We start from the raw sequence: 18,176 nt of genomic DNA on the forward strand, positions 1-18,176 counted from the left end.
ACAAGTTATACACTTCAGGTATTGCTTCATTTTTATACATATTTGTTCAACAAATACTTTCAAGCTCTTAATATATTTATTCATTTGAGTAGACCTATTTTTTCCACACCAATCTTCAAAAATTCAAGCAATTTTCCAACATCCTTCTTATAAGTTCTTCTTTTTAATTTTTTTCTCACCTATTTCAGATTTCAACCATTCAACTGTTAAACTATAAAGATGCAGGATTTCTACATTTTCCTCAAACTTTTTATTAACATGTTTAACTTTTACCCTTCAGATATGTTGTAGTTATTCTGCCCTTTAACCGATTGTAACTACTTCTATTCACCACTTTCCGTAGAACGCCGCTGGGCGTCGCCATGACACTCAATTCACCGACAAGTCGGTTTCGCACTTCTGTCTCACTTCAAGCAGAATGGAGCTAGCCTAGCAGTCTGTCTTAGAAGTGTTTTTATTATTATTACAAGTTCATAGAATGTCCTCCGGTACGACATGTGCTGTTGTTGGATGCACAAACAACTCAAGGAAAGTTAAAGATTTTATGAATGGAGCCTGTAACGACCATAAAGCCAATCGCAAGAGTTGTGGATGTCCGGTTGCTACGTTAGCCGCTAGCTGTTGCTACGTAAACAACCGACTTCCGGGGTGGTGTGACACAATGGATCATGGGAAAATAAAGTGGTGAATATTATTCTACTTTTACACTTCAGATATTGTTTCATCTATATTAGTAATGGTTCAAAAAAAAATTCTAACTGTTTTAAATAACAACAAATGCATCCATTCCATATCATTCAGCCTCCTGCTTACAAGTTATACTCTTCAGGTATTGCTTCATCTTTATTTATATTTGTTCAACAAATGCTTTCAAGCTGTTAATATATGTATTCATTTGAGTAGACTGAAATGTTAATTTTTTCACACCAATCTTCAAAAATTCAAGCAATTTTCCAAACATTTCATACAAATTCAACGTCCTTCTTATAACTTTTACTTTTTAATCTTTTCTCATGTATTTCAGATTTCAACCCTTCTACTCTTACATGCTCGACTTTTAGCCTTCAGATATGATGTAGTTATTCTAACTTATCCTTACCTTTAAAGGATTGTAACAACTTCTATATTATTTTACTTTTATTCCTCAGATATTCTTTCATATATTAGTGATGGTTCAACAATGTTTTCAAGCCACCAGTTTTAAACTTGTTTGAGTAGACTCAAGCTTTTCAATTCATTCATACTATTCTTCATTAATTCAAGTAATTACCACCCATTTCATACATCCTCCATCTTTCATCTTCTACTTTTACTATTCAGATATTGTTTAATCTACATTAGTAATGGTTCAAAAATGTTTTCAAACTGTCAGTTTTAAGTAAATCTGAGTAGACTTCAGACTTTCAATCTCTTCATACTGATCTTCAACAATTCAAGTAATTTCAAACCATTTCATACTCTTCATATATTATTTCATCTCTTCAAGATTTCTTCAGCAGTTTCTTAACTTAATTCAGCATAGTTTCAACAATTTATTCAGCTCATTCAGCTTCCAGCTTTCAGCATTCACCCGTATTTCCTTCAGGAAATGCATTTTCTAGTTATTATTATTATTCTGTACACTTCTTCCGTTTTTCGGTCTTTAACTACTTCTTCATACTTTCTACTATTCAAACAATTCATATATCAAAACGTGCAGCTTCTTCAGGAGATCATTGGATCCATTCAACTTTTTCATTATCATTCATACTTTTCAAAATATTCAAACTTTATTGAAATTTTTTTCCCATAGGAATACATTGAAACTGTCTTCAAACTCTTAAAATCTTCTCCTTCTTTGAACTTCAACTGCTTCAACATACTTTCACCTACAGACTTCATTCAACTTTTAAAACGTTCACAAAACTTTCAAGTATTCACGGTATATTCAACTTTTTCATATCTTCTACCATTATTGATCAGTACCCTTCAACTGTTCATGATAATTTTTTGACAAAATTCAAATTTAACATGCAAGTCAATGGCACGGAATGTTCAGAGCTAGAGTGGTGATGACATCAGCTAGAGTGACAGAGGTTCAAAAAATCCTCTGACACTTTGCTCTCTAACCTGTCACCACGGCCACAAATTTCACTCTGGACACATAATTTTCCCCCACTTTGGTAGACAAACTTGTCCTGTGTCTCACAGTGTGCTCGAAAACGCAGAGAGGCTAACAGAATTTAAACTGGGAGCCTCTAAGTGCAGCCAGTTCCCTCTCTTCCTCTCATTGACTCCCATTGTAAAGTAGGAGCAGATTTTCTGAGAAAAGCAGAAATGACCTCCTTATCTTTCCTGCGACGGTGAGAAAAGTTTTTGCCCTACAAACATTTAATGCACATTGGCTCGCTCAGGAAGGTCTCCTTGCCCCGATAGTCATGACCACATTCTGGTAAGAGGTACGGTTCTCTTTTGAGAGGCTGTTGTTCGGAGCTGCACAGAGCTCAAATCTCACTGCTCTGCTCTGTGTGGTGCAGACAGAGAGAGACACACAGACACAGAGACACACTGGCTTACAGCTCATAATCAGCCTCTAAATGAGTTCATATCTTTGAGGGGAATTTTTAAACATCTCTAATAATTTATTTCTCTTACATTTCAGTTTATTCTTGTAATGGAGATTTCAGGATTTGGAGCTTCTTCATGTCCTGACTTTCCTCTTTAACCCTTTACTTTGAAGGACTTGAACTTTTTCTCATTAATTCCAACAATTCAGACCATTTAAGGACTTTCACATTTTTCATTTATGAATGTATATCTTCACACTCTTTTTTTAAACGTATCTTAAACAATTCTGGCATCATTCAGTCTCTTTCTTTCTTTCTTTCTTTCTTTCTTTCTACTCCCTTTCTCTTTCTTTTTACTTCATTCCTTGTTTCCTTGTTTCTACCCCATTTCTATATATACCTCAGTTCTCATAATGGATATTTCAGGATTTGGAGCTTCTTCATGTCCTGACTTTAGACTTTTCCACCTTCAATCCTTACATTTTACTTTGAAGGACTTGGACTTTTTCCTCATTAATTCCAACAATTCAGGCCATTTCTCAACCATGTAAGGAGTTTCATATTTTTCATTTATAAATTTATATTTTCACACTATTTTTTACACTTAAACAATTCTGGGATTTGCATCCATTCCCTATCATTCAGTCTCTTGCTTACAAGTTATACACTTCAGGTATTGCTTCATTTTTATACATATTTGTTCAACAAATACTTTCAAGCTCTTAATATATTTATTCATTTGAGTAGACCTATTTTTTCCACACCAATCTTCAAAAATTCAAGCAATTTTCCAACATCCTTCTTATAAGTTCTTCTTTTTAATTTTTTTCTCACCTATTTCAGATTTCAACCATTCAACTGTTAAACTATAAAGATGCAGGATTTCTACATTTTCCTCAAACTTTTTATTAACATGTTTAACTTTTACCCTTCAGATATGTTGTAGTTATTTTTAGTTATTCTGCCCTTTAACGGATTGTAACTACTTCTATATTATTCTACTTTTACACTTCAGATATTGTTTCATCTATATTAGTAATGGTTCAACAAAAAAATTCTAACTGTTTTAAATAACAACAAATGCATCCATTCCATATCATTCAGCCTCCTGCTTACAAGTAATTTTCCAAACATTTCTTACAAATTCAACGTCCTTCTTATAAGTTTTACTTTTTAATCTTTTCTCACGTATTTCAGATTTCAACCCTTCTACTCTTACATGCTCGACTTTTAGCCTTCAGATATGATGTAGTTATTCTAACTTATCCTTCCCTTTAAAGGATTGTAACAACTTCTATGTTATTTTACTTTTATTCCTCAGATATTCTTTCATAAATTAGTAATGGTTCAACAATGTTTTCAAGCCACCAGTTTTAAACTTCTTTGAGTAGACTCAAGCTTTTCAATTCATTCATACTATTCTTCATTAATTCAAGTAATTACCACCCATTTCATACATCCTCCATCTTTCATCTTCTACTTTAACTATTCAGATATTGTTTAATCTACATTAGTAATGGTTCAAAAATGTTTTCAAACTGTCAGTTTTAAGTAAATCTGAGTAGACTTCAGACTTTTAATTTCTTCATACTGATCTTCAACAATTCAAGTAATTTCAAACCATTTCATACTCTTCATATATTCAAGATTTCTTCAGCAGTTTCTTAACTTAATTCAGCATAGTTTCAACAATTTATTCAGCTCATTCAGCTTCCAGCTTTCAGCATTCACCCGTATTTCCTTCAGGAAATGCATTCTCTAGTTAGTGTGACTGCTGAAGCAGTCACACTATTGTTCTTCTGTTTGGCCATTTTCTTCCGCCTTTTTACGGTCTTCTTCTAGTCCTTCATACTTTGTGCTATTTCAACAATTCATATATCAAAACGTGCAGCTTCTTTTGAACTTTATCGGCATTACTTTTCTCTTTTTAACTATTTATACTTTTTCAAATATTTAACTTTTTCTGATTTTTTTCAGCTTTATAATGTGTGTGTATTGCGTCTAACGAGCAGAGCCAGAGTGGTGTCAGAGTGGAGAGAGGCAAAAAAACATTCTAGAGTTTTTCTGGCTAAACTGTCAGCACGGCCACAAATTAAACTCTAGACAAATTATTTTCTCCAGTTTTGTAGCCACACTTGTCTTCTGGCTAAAATTCTGGTCAAAAATGCAAAGAGACTTAGATAATAATTTTAAATATTTTTTAAATGCAGCCAAGGAGCTCTCTGCTCTCATTAAGCTCAATGCATTTTTTTCACATCAGCAGGAGAAGGAGCTCAACTTTGTAACTTGCTGTTAAGTGCTTTTTAATTCATTTGAATTCACCAAAAAATAGTCACAGGTCACAAAAAAGTCCTCTTCTCACTTGGTGTGGCTAATTTATATTAATTTATTTTTGTTTTAAGCATCATTGAAAAATCTCACATTCATCAAAGTCTCAACCTCTCCTCTTGATAACTCCTCTGTAGTGTAGGGGTTAGGGTAACTGCCTGCCAACCCTAAGGTCACTGGTTTGAATCCAAGGGAAGAATTCTTGTTATGTTATGTTGAATTCTGCTCTCCTCCCCCGCCTTCAATTGGTTACAGGTGTTTGTTATCTCCTTGATTACTCGTACCAGTTTGCAGCACATCATCACATTACAATGAATGACAACAGTCTTGAAAGCAGTGTGCTCTCTGTAGCCAAGTGGCAGAGTAAAGGTTTAGTGATCATATGGTCACGGGTTCGATTCCTGCCTCAGTCATTGCTTGACTTTTGATTCCAATTATTCAGCTGTCATTGGACAGTCTTTGATTCCTCATAGTATAAAGCTCATTGTAACTCAGGTTCTCTGTGGCCATATGGTTAGTGTGTTAGGTGTTGTGCTATTTCAACAATTCATATATCAAAACGTGCAGCTTTTTTTGAACTTTATCGGCGTTACTTTTCTCTTTTTAACTATTTATACTTTTTAAAATATTTAACTTTTTCTGCAAATTAAACTCTAGACAAATTATTTTCTCCAGTTTTGTAGCCACACTTGTCTTCTGGCTAAAATTCTGGTCAAAAATGCAAAGAGACTTAGATAATAATTTTAAATATTTTTTAAATGTAGCCAGGGAGCTCTCTGCTCTCATTCAGCCCAATGCTGAGAATTCTCCACAACTCTGTCTGAAACATGCTTATGTCTGTGCTCTCTGTGGCGAAGTGGCAGAGTAAAGGTTTATTGATCATGAGGTCATGGGTTTGATTCCTTACTTTTTTTTTTAAGCAGAAGCCAGTGATCCTCTTATCAAAGGTTTTCTTTACCCCTCACATACTGTCTCTGTCTGTAGCCTAGTGGTTAGCTTGCTGGTCTGGAGACCTGAAGGTTGCTGGTTCAATTCTTGCCTCAACAACAATTATAGTGAATTATTTTCCCAGTTGTCCTCTGTTGACTTCTGATAACTTGCTTCATGTTGAAACTGCTGCTCTCAGCCTGAAATTCACAGAAATTTTCATTCTAAGTCATTCAAGCTTGACTCTCAAGCTTTCTTGATGTTGACAGTGTGCAGATCATTAACAGACAACAGTCTCTGCAACTGTGTGTGCACCGTGGCCTAGAGGCAGAGTGGAAGTCTAATGACCATGAGGTTGTGGGTTCAATTCCGACCTTGGTCAAACATTTGTATGGTGATCACTGCTTGCACTATTTGCTAATTCTGCAACAGCGTTCAGTTGCTATCAGCAGTCACACCATTTCCATTCTTGGAAATGCTTTTTCTAGTTAGGGTGAATGCTGAAAGCATTCACACTATTGTTATTCAAATCTTTATTATTATTATTATTATTCTGTACACTTCTTCCGTTTTTCGGTCTTTAACTACTTCTTCATACTTTCTACTATTCAAACAATTCATATATCAAAACGTGCAGCTTCTTCAGGAGATCATTGGATCCATTCAACTTTTTCATTATCATTCATACTTTTCAAAATATTCAAACTTTATTGAAATTTTTTTCCCATAGGAATACATTGAAACTGTCTTCAAACTCTTAAAATCTTCTCCTTCTTTGAACTTCAACTGCTTCAACATACTTTCACCTACAGACTTCATTCAACTTTTAAAACGTTCACAAAACTTTCAAGTATTCACGGTATATTCAACTTTTTCATATCTTCTACCATTATTGATCAGTACCCTTCAACTGTTCATGATAATTTTTTGACAAAATTCAAATTTAACATGCAAGTCAATGGCACGGAATGTTCAGAGCTAGAGTGGTGATGACATCAGCTAGAGTGACAGAGAGTCTAAAAATCCTCTGACACTTTGCTCTCTATCCTGTCACCACGGCCACAAATTTCTTTCTAGACACATAATTTTCCCCCACTTTGGTAGACAAACTTGTGCTGTGTCTCACAGTGTGCTCGAAAACGCAGAGAGGCTAACAGAATTTAAACTGGGAGCCTCTAAGTGCAGCCAGTTCCCTCTCTTCCTCTCATTGACTCACATTGTAAAGTAGGAGCAGATTTTCTGAGAAAAGCAGAAATGACCTCCTTATATTTCTTGCGACGGTGAGAAAAGTTTTTGCCCTACAAACATTTAATGCACATTGGCTCGCTCAGGAAGGTCTCCTTGCCCCGATAGTCATGACCACATTCTGGTAAGAGGTACGGTTCTCTTTTCAGAGGCTGTTGTTCGGAGCTGAACAGAGCTCAAATCTCACTGCTCTGCTCTGTGTGGTGCAGACACAGAGAGAGACACACACACACACACACAGACAGATAGACACACAGACACAGAGACACACTGGCTTACAGCTCATAATCAGCCTCTAAATGAGTTCATATCTTTGAGGGGAATTTTTAAACATCTCTAATAATTTATTTCTCTTACATACATTTCAGTTTATTCTTGTAATGGAGATTTCAGGATTTGGAGCTTCTTCATGTCCTGACTTTCCTCTTTAACCCTTTACTTTGAAGGACTTGAACTTTTTCTCATTAATTCCAACAATTCAGACCATTTCTCAACCATTTAAGGACTTTCACATTTTTCATTTATGAATGTATATCTTCACACTCTTTTTTTTACACGTATCTTAAACAATTCTGGCATTTGCATCCATTCCACATCATTCAGTCTCTTTCTTTCTTTCTACTCCCTTTCTCTTTCTTTTTACTTCATTCCTTGTTTCCTTGTTTCTACCCCATTTCTATATATACCCCAGTTCTCATAATGGATATTTCAGGATTTGGAGCTTCTTCATGTCCTGACTTTAGACTTTTCCACCTTCAATCCTTACATTTTACTTTGAAGGACTTTGACTTTTTCCTCATTAATTCCAACAATTCAGGCCATTTCTCAACCATGTAAGGAGTTTCATATTTTTCATTTATAAATTTATATTTTCACACTATTTTTTACACTTAAACAATTCTGGGATTTGCATCCATTCCCTATCATTCAGTCTCTTGCTTACAAGTTATACACTTCAGGTATTGCTTCATTTTTATACATATTTGTTCAACAAATACTTTCAAGCTCTTAATATATTTATTCATTTGAGTAGACCTATTTTTTCCACACCAATCTTCAAAAATTCAAGCAATTTTCCAACATCCTTCTTATAAGTTCTTCTTTTTAATTTTTTTCTCACCTATTTCAGATTTCAACCATTCAACTGTTAAACTATAAAGATGCAGGATTTCTACATTTTCCTCAAACTTTTTATTAACATGTTTAACTTTTACCCTTCAGATATGTTGTAGTTATTCTGCCCTTTAACGGATTGTAACTACTTCTATATTATTCTACTTTTACACTTCAGATATTGTTTCATCAATTGATAGATATCACGTGACGTCACACAGCGTTCGCAGCCGGTCACAGCGCCATCTTGGGTACCGACTTCCAAAGGCAGTCTATGGGCTGTGACATCAAATCTCACAAAAATAGTGGATAAACCTTTTTTTATTACATGGCTCTATTGAATGTCGTATTCCGATAATTTATTGATATTTCTGATATTTATTTACATCTTGATTTTGCATTTAACAGTCTGTTATTCCTGTTTAACAGATCGTTGCTAAGTAAAATACACTAGGTAGGGACGCCGCTCTGATCAGCGCAGCACAGAAAAGAGAAACTATGCAGGATATTTACTTTGTTTCATTTTTACCGTCATTAAACAGCTTGGGAGACATGTAGCCTACGCCAAGGGAGGCTGCCTCACTCTACTGAGTGTGAGCAGCACGTACGTTCACGTTGCTTTCGTGAATTGTAAACACACAGACGCCCCCTCGGTTTTAGCGTCCAGCAGTTTAGCAGCTAATTCAACAGCAGTGATGGATAACTGTACCGGAGAGGCTCAACATGAGCTTCATTTGAGGAATAAACGGCAGCTTTTACCTGACGGGAGACCGACGCCTGAGCTACGGTAGCTAACAGCTAGCAGCTTTTACCTACTTTCTCTCTCTCCCTCCCTCCCTCCCTCCCTCCCTTTCTTATACACGCACACGCGCGCACACACACACACACACGGCCCAGGTTGTCTGTCATATCTGTTGTAAACCTTGTAATAACAGCTTGTTGAGTACAGTTAACACTATTGCTGCCTCAGTTTGAGTGTGGATTAATAGTTAACGGTTTGTTTAATGTGAGTGGTGGTCATCGCGTCCTGATGAGTTGGGTTTTAATAACAGCTGATAACGTAACTGTGTAGATGGTGTGGATTGTGATGAGAAGGTGTTGCGCATATTAAGACTTATTTGTGCAAACCATTGTGCAAAACCTGTTTGTTGTGCCTTTTTGCGTGATAAGATGATTTGCCGAATTCTTCTTCCATTCCTGCAGCCTTTTGTCTCAATGTTAACAATGGCAAAATGTCCAGATATTTTATTACTTTATGAAAATGTCTGTGAGTTAAAAAAGAAAAAAGAAGTGGGCTACGCATTTTTGATTTGATTTGGCTTTTCGTGTATTTGGTTAAACACATATAAGTAACAGGAGAGAGACAGTGAGCGAGAGAGAGAGAGAGAGACGAGGAGAGAGAGAGAGAGGTCCGCTGGGTGAGCTAGATTAAGTTTTAACGGGAGAGAGAGCGGCGCACCGCGCTGTCAAAGATCGTCTCAGCAGAAATGGTGTGTGCTTTCAAGGCAAGGCCATCAAAATGAGAAATATCCATATCCAAATATCAGGCAGCAGTCATTTCTAGTCAGAGAGGATGTGGCTGCACTGAGCTGAATAGAGGTTAACTCAGTGTTCGGTACCCAGCATGGCGGCGGCCAGGTGGAACACACCGTGACGTCACCTACTGATAAGTATCAATATTAGTAATGGTTCAAAAAAAAAATTCTAACTGTTTTAAATAACAACAAATGCATCCATTCCATATCATTCAGCCTCCTGCTTACAAGTTATACTCTTCAGGTATTGCTTCATCTTTATTTATATTTGTTCAACAAATGCTTTCAAGCTGTTAATATATTTATTCATTTGAGTAGACTGAAATGTTAATTTTTTCACACCAATCTTCAAAAATTCAAGCAATTTTCCAAACATTTCATACAAATTCAACGTCCTTCTTATAAGTTTTACTTTTTAATCTTTTCTCACGTATTTCAGATTTCAACCCTTCTACTCTTACATGCTCGACTTTTAGCCTTCAGATATGATGTAGTTATTCTAACTTATCCTTACCTTTAAAGGATTGTAACAACTTCTATATTATTTTACTTTTATTCCTCAGATATTCTTTCATATATTAGTGATGGTTCAACAATGTTTTCAAGCCACCAGTTTTAAACTTGTTTGAGTAGACTCAAGCTTTTCAATTCATTCATACTATTCTTCATTAATTCAAGTAATTAGCACCCATTTCATACATCCTCCATCTTTCATCTTCTACTTTTACTATTCAGATATTGTTTAATCTACATTAGTAATGGTTCAAAAATGTTTTCAAACTGTCAGTTTTAAGTAAATCCGAGTAGACTTCAGACTTTCAATTTCTTCATACTGATCTTCAACAATTCAAGTAATTTCAAACCATTTCATACTCTTCATATATTGTTTCATCTCTTCAAGATTTCTTCAGCAGTTTCTTAACTTAATTCAGCATAGTTTCAACAATTTATTCAGCTCATTCAGCTTCCAGCTTCCAGCATTCACCCGTATTTCCTTCAGGAAATGCATTTTCTAGTTATTATTCTATCTTCCCTTTTTTGGCCCTTAACTATTTCTTCATACTTCATAATATTCAAACAATTCATATATCAAAACGTGCGGCTTCTTCAGGAGATCATTGGATGTATTCAACTTTTTCATATCATTCATACTTTTCAAAATATTCAAACTTTATTGAAAAATTTTTCCCCATAGGAATACATTGAAACGGTCTTCAAACTCATCAAATTTTCTCCTTCTTTGAACTTCAACTGCTTCAACATACTTTCACCTACAGACTTCATTCAACTTTTAAAACGTTCACAAAACTTTCAAGTATTCACGGTATATTCAACTTTTTCATATCTTCTACCGTTATTGATCAGTACACTTCAACTGTTCATGATAATTTTTTGACAAAATTCAAATTTAACATGCAAGTCAATGGCACGGAATTTTCAGAGCTAGAGTGATGATGACATCAGCTAGAGTGACAGAGGTTCAAAAAATCCTCTGACACTTTGCTCTCTATCCTGTCGGCACGGCCACAAATTTCACTCTAGACACATAATTTTCCCCCACTTTGGTAGACAAACTTGTCCTGTGTCTGACAGTGTGCTCGAAAACGCAGAGAGGCTAACAGAATTTAAACTGGGAGCCTCTAAGTGCAGCCAGTTCCCTCTCTTCCTCTCATTGACTCCCATTGTAAAGTAGGAGCAGATTTTCTGAGAAAAGCAGAAATGACCTCCTTATATTTCTTGCGACGGTGAGAAAAGTTTTTGCCCTACAAACATTTAATGCACATTGGCTCGCTCAGGAAGGTCTTATTGCCCCGATAGTCATGACCACATTCTGGTAAGAGGTACGGTTCTCTTTTCAGAGGCTGTTGTTCGGAGCTGAACAGAGCTCAAATCTCACTGCTCTGCTCTGTGTGGTGCAGACACAGAGAGAGAGACACACACACACACACACACACACAGACAGATAGACACAGAGACACACTGGCTTACAGCTCATAATCAGCCTCTAAATGAGTTTATATCTTTGAGGGGAATTTTTAAACATCTCTAATAATGTATTTCTCTTACATACATTTCAGTTTATTCTTGTAATGGAGATTTCAGGATTTGGAGCTTCTTCATGTCCTGACTTTCCTCTTTAACCCTTTACTTGAACTTTTTCTCATTAATTCCAACAATTCAGACCATTTCTCAACCATTTAAGGACTTTCACATTTTTCATTTATGAATGTATATCTTCACACTCTTTTTTTACACGTGTCTTAAACAATTCTGGCATTTGCATCCATTCCACATCATTCAGTCTCTTTCTTTCTTTCTTTCTTTCTTTCTTTCTTTCTTTCTTTCTTTCTTTCTTTCTTTCTTTCTTTCTACTCCCTTTCTCTTTCTTTTTACTTCATTCCTTGTTTCCTTGTTTCTACCCCATTTCTATATATACCCCAGTTCTCATAATGGATATTTCAGGATTTGGAGCTTCTTCATGTCCTGACTTTAGACTTTTCCACCTTCAATCCTTACATTTTACTTTGAAGGACTTGGACTTTTTCCTCATTAATTCCAACAATTCAGGCCATTTCTCAACCATGTAAGGAGTTTCATATTTTTCATTTATAAATTTTAGAGAATATAACTTGTAAACAGGAGGCTGAATGATATGGAATGGATGCATTTGTTGTTATTTAAAACAGTTAGAAATTTTTTTTTGAACCATTACTAATATAGATGAAACAATATCTGAAGTGTAAAAGTAGAATAATATAGAAGTAGTTACAATCCGTTAAAGGGCAGAATAACTAAAAATAACTACAACATATCTGAAGGGTAAAAGTTAAACATGTTAATAAAAAGTTTGAGGAAAATGTAGAAATCCTGCATCTTTATAGTTTAACAGTTGAATGGTTGAAATCTGAAATAGGTGAGAAAAAAATTAAAAAGAAGAACTTATAAGAAGGATGTTGGAAAATTGCTTGAATTTTTGAAGATTGGTGTGGAAAAAATAGGTCTACTCAAATGAATAAATATATTAACAGCTTGAAAGTATTTGCTGAACAAATATGTATAAAAATGAAGCAATACCTGAAGTGTATAACTTGTAAGCAAGAGACTGAATGATAGGGAATGGATGCAAATCCCAGAATTGTTTAAGTGTAAAAAATAGTGTGAAAATATAAATTTATAAATGAAAAATATGAAACTCCTTACATGGTTGAGAAATGGCCTGAATTGTTGGAATTAATGAGGAAAAAGTCCAAGTCCTTCAAAGTAAAATGTAAGGATTGAAGGTGGAAAAGTCTAAAGTCAGGACATGAAGAAGCTCCAAATCCTGAAATATCCATTATGAGAACTGAGGTATATATAGAAATGGGGTAGAAACAAGGAAACAAGGAATGAAGTAAAAAGAAAGAGAAAGGGAGTAGAAAGAAAGAAAGAAAGAAAGAGACTGAATGATGTGGAATGGATGCAAATGCCAGAATTGTTTAAGACACGTGTAAAAAAAGAGTGTGAAGATATACATTCATAAATGAAAAATGTGAAAGTCCTTAAATGGTTGAGAAATGGTCTGAATTGTTGGAATTAATGAGAAAAAGTTCAAGTAAAGGGTTAAAGAGGAAAGTCAGGACATGAAGAAGCTCCAAATCCTGAAATCTCCATTACAAGAATAAACTGAAATGTATGTAAGAGAAATACATTATTAGAGATGTTTAAAAATTCCCCTCAAAGATATAAACTCATTTAGAGGCTGATTATGAGCTGTAAGCCAGTGTGTCTCTGTGTCTGTGTGTCTCTCTGTCTGTGTGTGTGTGTGTGTGTGTGTGTCTCTCTCTCTGTGTCTGCACCACACAGAGCAGAGCAGTGAGATTTGAGCTCTGTTCAGCTCCGAACAACAGCCTCTGAAAAGAGAACCGTACCTCTTACCAGAATGTGGTCATGACTATCGGGGCAATAAGACCTTCCTGAGCGAGCCAATGTGCATTAAATGTTTGTAGGGCAAAAACTTTTCTCACCGTCGCAAGAAATATAAGGAGGTCATTTCTGCTTTTCTCAGAAAATCTGCTCCTACTTTACAATGGGAGTCAATGAGAGGAAGAGAGGGAACTGGCTGCACTTAGAGGCTCCCAGTTTAAATTCTGTTAGCCTCTCTGCGTTTTCGAGCACACTGTCAGACACAGGACAAGTTTGTCTACCAAAGTGGTAAAATTTATATTTTCACACTATTTTTTACACTTAAACAATTCTGGGATTTGCATCCATTCCCTATCATTCAGTCTCTTGCTTACAAGTTATACACTTCAGGTATTGCTTCATTTTTATACATATTTGTTCAGCAAATACTTTCAAGCTGTTAATATATTTATTCATTTGAGTAGACCTATTTTTTCCACACCAATCTTCAAAAATTCAAGCAATTTTCCAACATCCTTCTTATAAGTTCTTCTTTTTAATTTTTTTCTCACCTATTTCAGATTTCAACCATTCAACTGTTAAACTATAAAGATGCAGGATTTCTACATTTTCCTCAAACTTTTTATTAACATGTTTAACTTTTACCCTTCAGATATGTTGTAGTTATTTTTAGTTATTCTGCCCTTTAACGGATTGTAACTACTTCTATATTATTCTACTTTTACACTTCAGATATTGTTTCATCTATATTAGTAATGGTTCAAAAAAAAATTTCTAACTGTTTTAAATAACAACAAATGCATCCATTCCATATCATTCAGCCTCCTGCTTACAAGTTATACTCTTCAGGTATTGCTTCATCTTTATTTATATTTGTTCAACAAATGCTTTCAAGCTGTTAATATATTTATTCATTTGAGTAGACTGAAATGTAATTTTTTTCACACCAATCTTCAAAAGTTCAAGCAATTTTCCAAACATTTCTTACAAATTCAACGTCCTTCTTATAAGTTTTACTTTTTAATCTTTTCTCACGTATTTCAGATTTCAACCCTTCTACTCTTACATGCTCGACTTTTAGCCTTCAGATATGATGTAGTTATTCTAACTTATCCTTCCCTTTAAAGGATTGTAACAACTTCTATGTTATTTTACTTTTATTCCTCAGATATTCTTTCATATATTAGTAATGGTTCAACAATGTTTTCAAGCCACCAGTTTTAAACTTCTTTGAGTAGACTCAAGCTTTTCAATTCATTCATACTATTCTTCATTAATTCGAGTAATTACCACCCATTTCATACATCCTCCATCTTTCATCTTCTACTTTTACTATTCAGATATTGTTTAATCTACATTAGTAATGGTTCAAAAATGTTTTCAAACTGTCAGTTTTAAGTAAATCCGAGTAGACTTCAGACTTTCAATTTCTTCATACTGATCTTCAACAATTCAAGTAATTTCAAACCATTTCATACTCTTCATATATTGTTTCATCTCTTCAAGATTTCTTCAGCAGTTTCTTAACTTAATTCAGCATAGTTTCAACAATTTATTCAGCTCATTCAGCTTCCAGCTTCCAGCATTCACCCGTATTTCCTTCAGGAAATGCATTTTCTAGTTAACATTATTATGCATTTATAAGACTATATATGTATTAATAGACTCATAATAATATAGTTAATAGCAGACTATAATTGATTTATAATAACTTATAATAAACTTGGTTAACTGTTTGTTGATGCTTATGAACATTAATAAGATCCTTATGAGTATCTTATAATTGTTCATAATAACATTACAAACACATATATTGACTCAACTAGCCCAATCATTATGTCTTTATTAATCTTAAGGTCTGTGTAATAAGCGTTAGTTAATAGGTAATAAGGCTCTTATAAGTGCTTACAAGTATTAATAGTCTCATTATAATATAGTTAATAGCAGATTATAAGAGATTTATAATAACTTATAAGAAACTTGTTAACTGTTTGTTGATGCTTAAGAACATTAATAAAATCTTCATGAGTATCTTATAATTGTTCATAATAACATTACAAACACATTGAGTGTAGCCCAACCATGATGTCTTTGTCATGCCTTTATTAATCTTTTTTGTTTGATTTATTAACATTAATATATACTTTATTGCTCATCTATTATAAATTAACTATGCACTTGTTAACAGTTAACTATGCTTTTTGCAGGTACTGGATCTAAAGCGAGAACAATGTCTTATTAATGCTGATAAATCTTTTATTGTGCATTATTATGCCCTTATTATCAGTTAACTATGCACTTGTTAACAGTTAACTATGCTTTTTGCAGGTACTGGATCTAAAGCGAGAACAATGTCTTATTAAGTCTAATAAATCTTTTGTAATGCATTCATTAATGGTTAACAATGATTTTCACAACTTCCACATCTGTAATGAACAATACATGTGGTCAAGGTTGATGAAATGTAAAGAAAAGATTGCATAGTAATACAAATGTTTCAACAGTGAAGCCCAACATTGTTTTATTCATTGCTGTCAAGTAAAGAGACATTTTACTGAAAATGTATAAAAATCTAAATCACCTAAAACAGGTAGAAAGCACCTTTAAAACATTTAGGCATATTATACAAATAATTTAACTCAAAAAAGTGCAATTTTGCAAAGTGCAACATGATTTTTATACTTAAAATGTATAAAAATAACCTAAAACAGGTCTTTGAAAAAAAAGTACACTTTTATTTTTTTAAATTTTTAATTCCATTGAACATTTAACGCAGCTGCTCTTGATGCACTCTTGTTTGCATCAAAAGCAATTCCCTCTTCCTCTTCTTCTTGCCATCATCTGAGGTTGAGGAGCTTGAGGAGTCTGAGGAGGGGTCGGGAGAGAATGAGGATAGAGGAAATTTACATCTGAGTTTTCATAATGACATTTTTTTTAATGTAAAAACATAAAAAATAAAAGTCTCGATATATCCTGCAATAACACTTTACAGTTTAATTTTCAAGCATTTTAAATAGAGTCTTAATGTAGCACATTTCATTAAACTCAAACTCAAACTCAAATGACTGTGCTGAATGTACACAGCAGTAAGTAGGCTATCATGTACAGAAAAGTGTCAAGAACATATCAGACGGTGCACAACGAAAGAGAGAAGTTATATATTTCGACAATGTACACTGTATGTATATAAGCCTAGCTGGAGACAAAATAAACTACATTATTTTAATATAAAAACTTTCTCACTGACACACAGAGGAGCGCTTCCGTAGGGCAGCAACAGTCTTGAGGCGGCTAGGTCTACACTAGCTTCGGCTAACGTTAGCTATGCATGTTTGAGTTTGTACTAACTAGTTAGCAGCAGTTAAACTTACCAGAAGAGTCATCCTCCGTCTCACAACGCTTCCTCTTGTCAGCTGCTTCTTTTCGAGGCCCAGAATGGGTTTGAATTCTACTCGGGGGCAAAAATGTTGGGCAACTACCTCCATTTTACACATGGGCATGTGTTAAGCTATCAGCTGCTAGCTTAAACCGGAACTTCCGGTTTTGCTGTTTGCCTTCAAAATAAAAGCGAAAGGGTAAAATGTTCCAAGTGAGAAGAAACTCTACAAGTCTGCTCTTCTCCTCCGACGCACCTTTCTGAAAACCAAAATCAAATGCATAATAAAAGATTTATCAGCCTTAATAAGACATTGTTCTCGCTTTAGATCCAGTACCTGCAAAAAGCACAGTTTACTGTAAACAAGTAAACTTATAATAGGTAGATGAGCAATAAAGTATAATGTTAATAAATCAAACAAAAAAAAGATTAATAAAGGCATGACAAAGACATCATGGTTGGGTTAGATTGATACTCATGAAGATTTTATTAATGTTCTTAAGCATCAACAGTTAACAAGTTTCTTATAAGTTATTATAAATCTCTTATAGTCTGCTATTAACTATATTATAATGAGACTATTAATACTTGTTAGCACTTATAAGAGCCTTATTACCTATTAACTAACGCTTATTACACAGACCTTAAGATTAATAAAGACATAATGATTGGGCTAGTTGAGTCAATATATGTGTTTGTAATGTTATTATGAACAATTATAAGATACTCATAAGGATTTTATTAATGTTCATAAGCATCAACAAACAGTTAACTAAGTTTATTATAAGTTATTATAAATCTCTTATAATCTGCTATTAACTATATTATAATGAGACTATTAATACTTGTAAGCACTTATAAGAGCCTTATTACCTATTAACTAACGCTTATTACACAGACCTTAAGATTAATAAAGACATAATGATTGGGCTAGTTGAGTCAATATATGTGTTTGTAATGTTATTATGAACAATTATAAGATACTCATAAGGATTTTATTAATGTTCATAAGCATCAACAAACAGTTAACTAAGTTTATTATAAGTTATTATAAATCTCTTATAGTCTGCTATTAACTATATTATAATGAGTCTATTAATACATATATAGTCTTATAAATGCATAATAATGTTAATAAGCATCTTGTAATCACTTATAAGGGCCTTATTACCTATTAACTAATGCTTATTACAAGGACCTTAA

The sequence above is a fragment of the Trachurus japonicus genome, unplaced genomic scaffold (genome assembly GCF_045865225.1).
Source record: "Trachurus japonicus isolate A0001 unplaced genomic scaffold, Traja_1.0 AP030825.1".
NCBI lineage: Eukaryota > Metazoa > Chordata > Actinopteri > Carangiformes > Carangidae > Trachurus > Trachurus japonicus.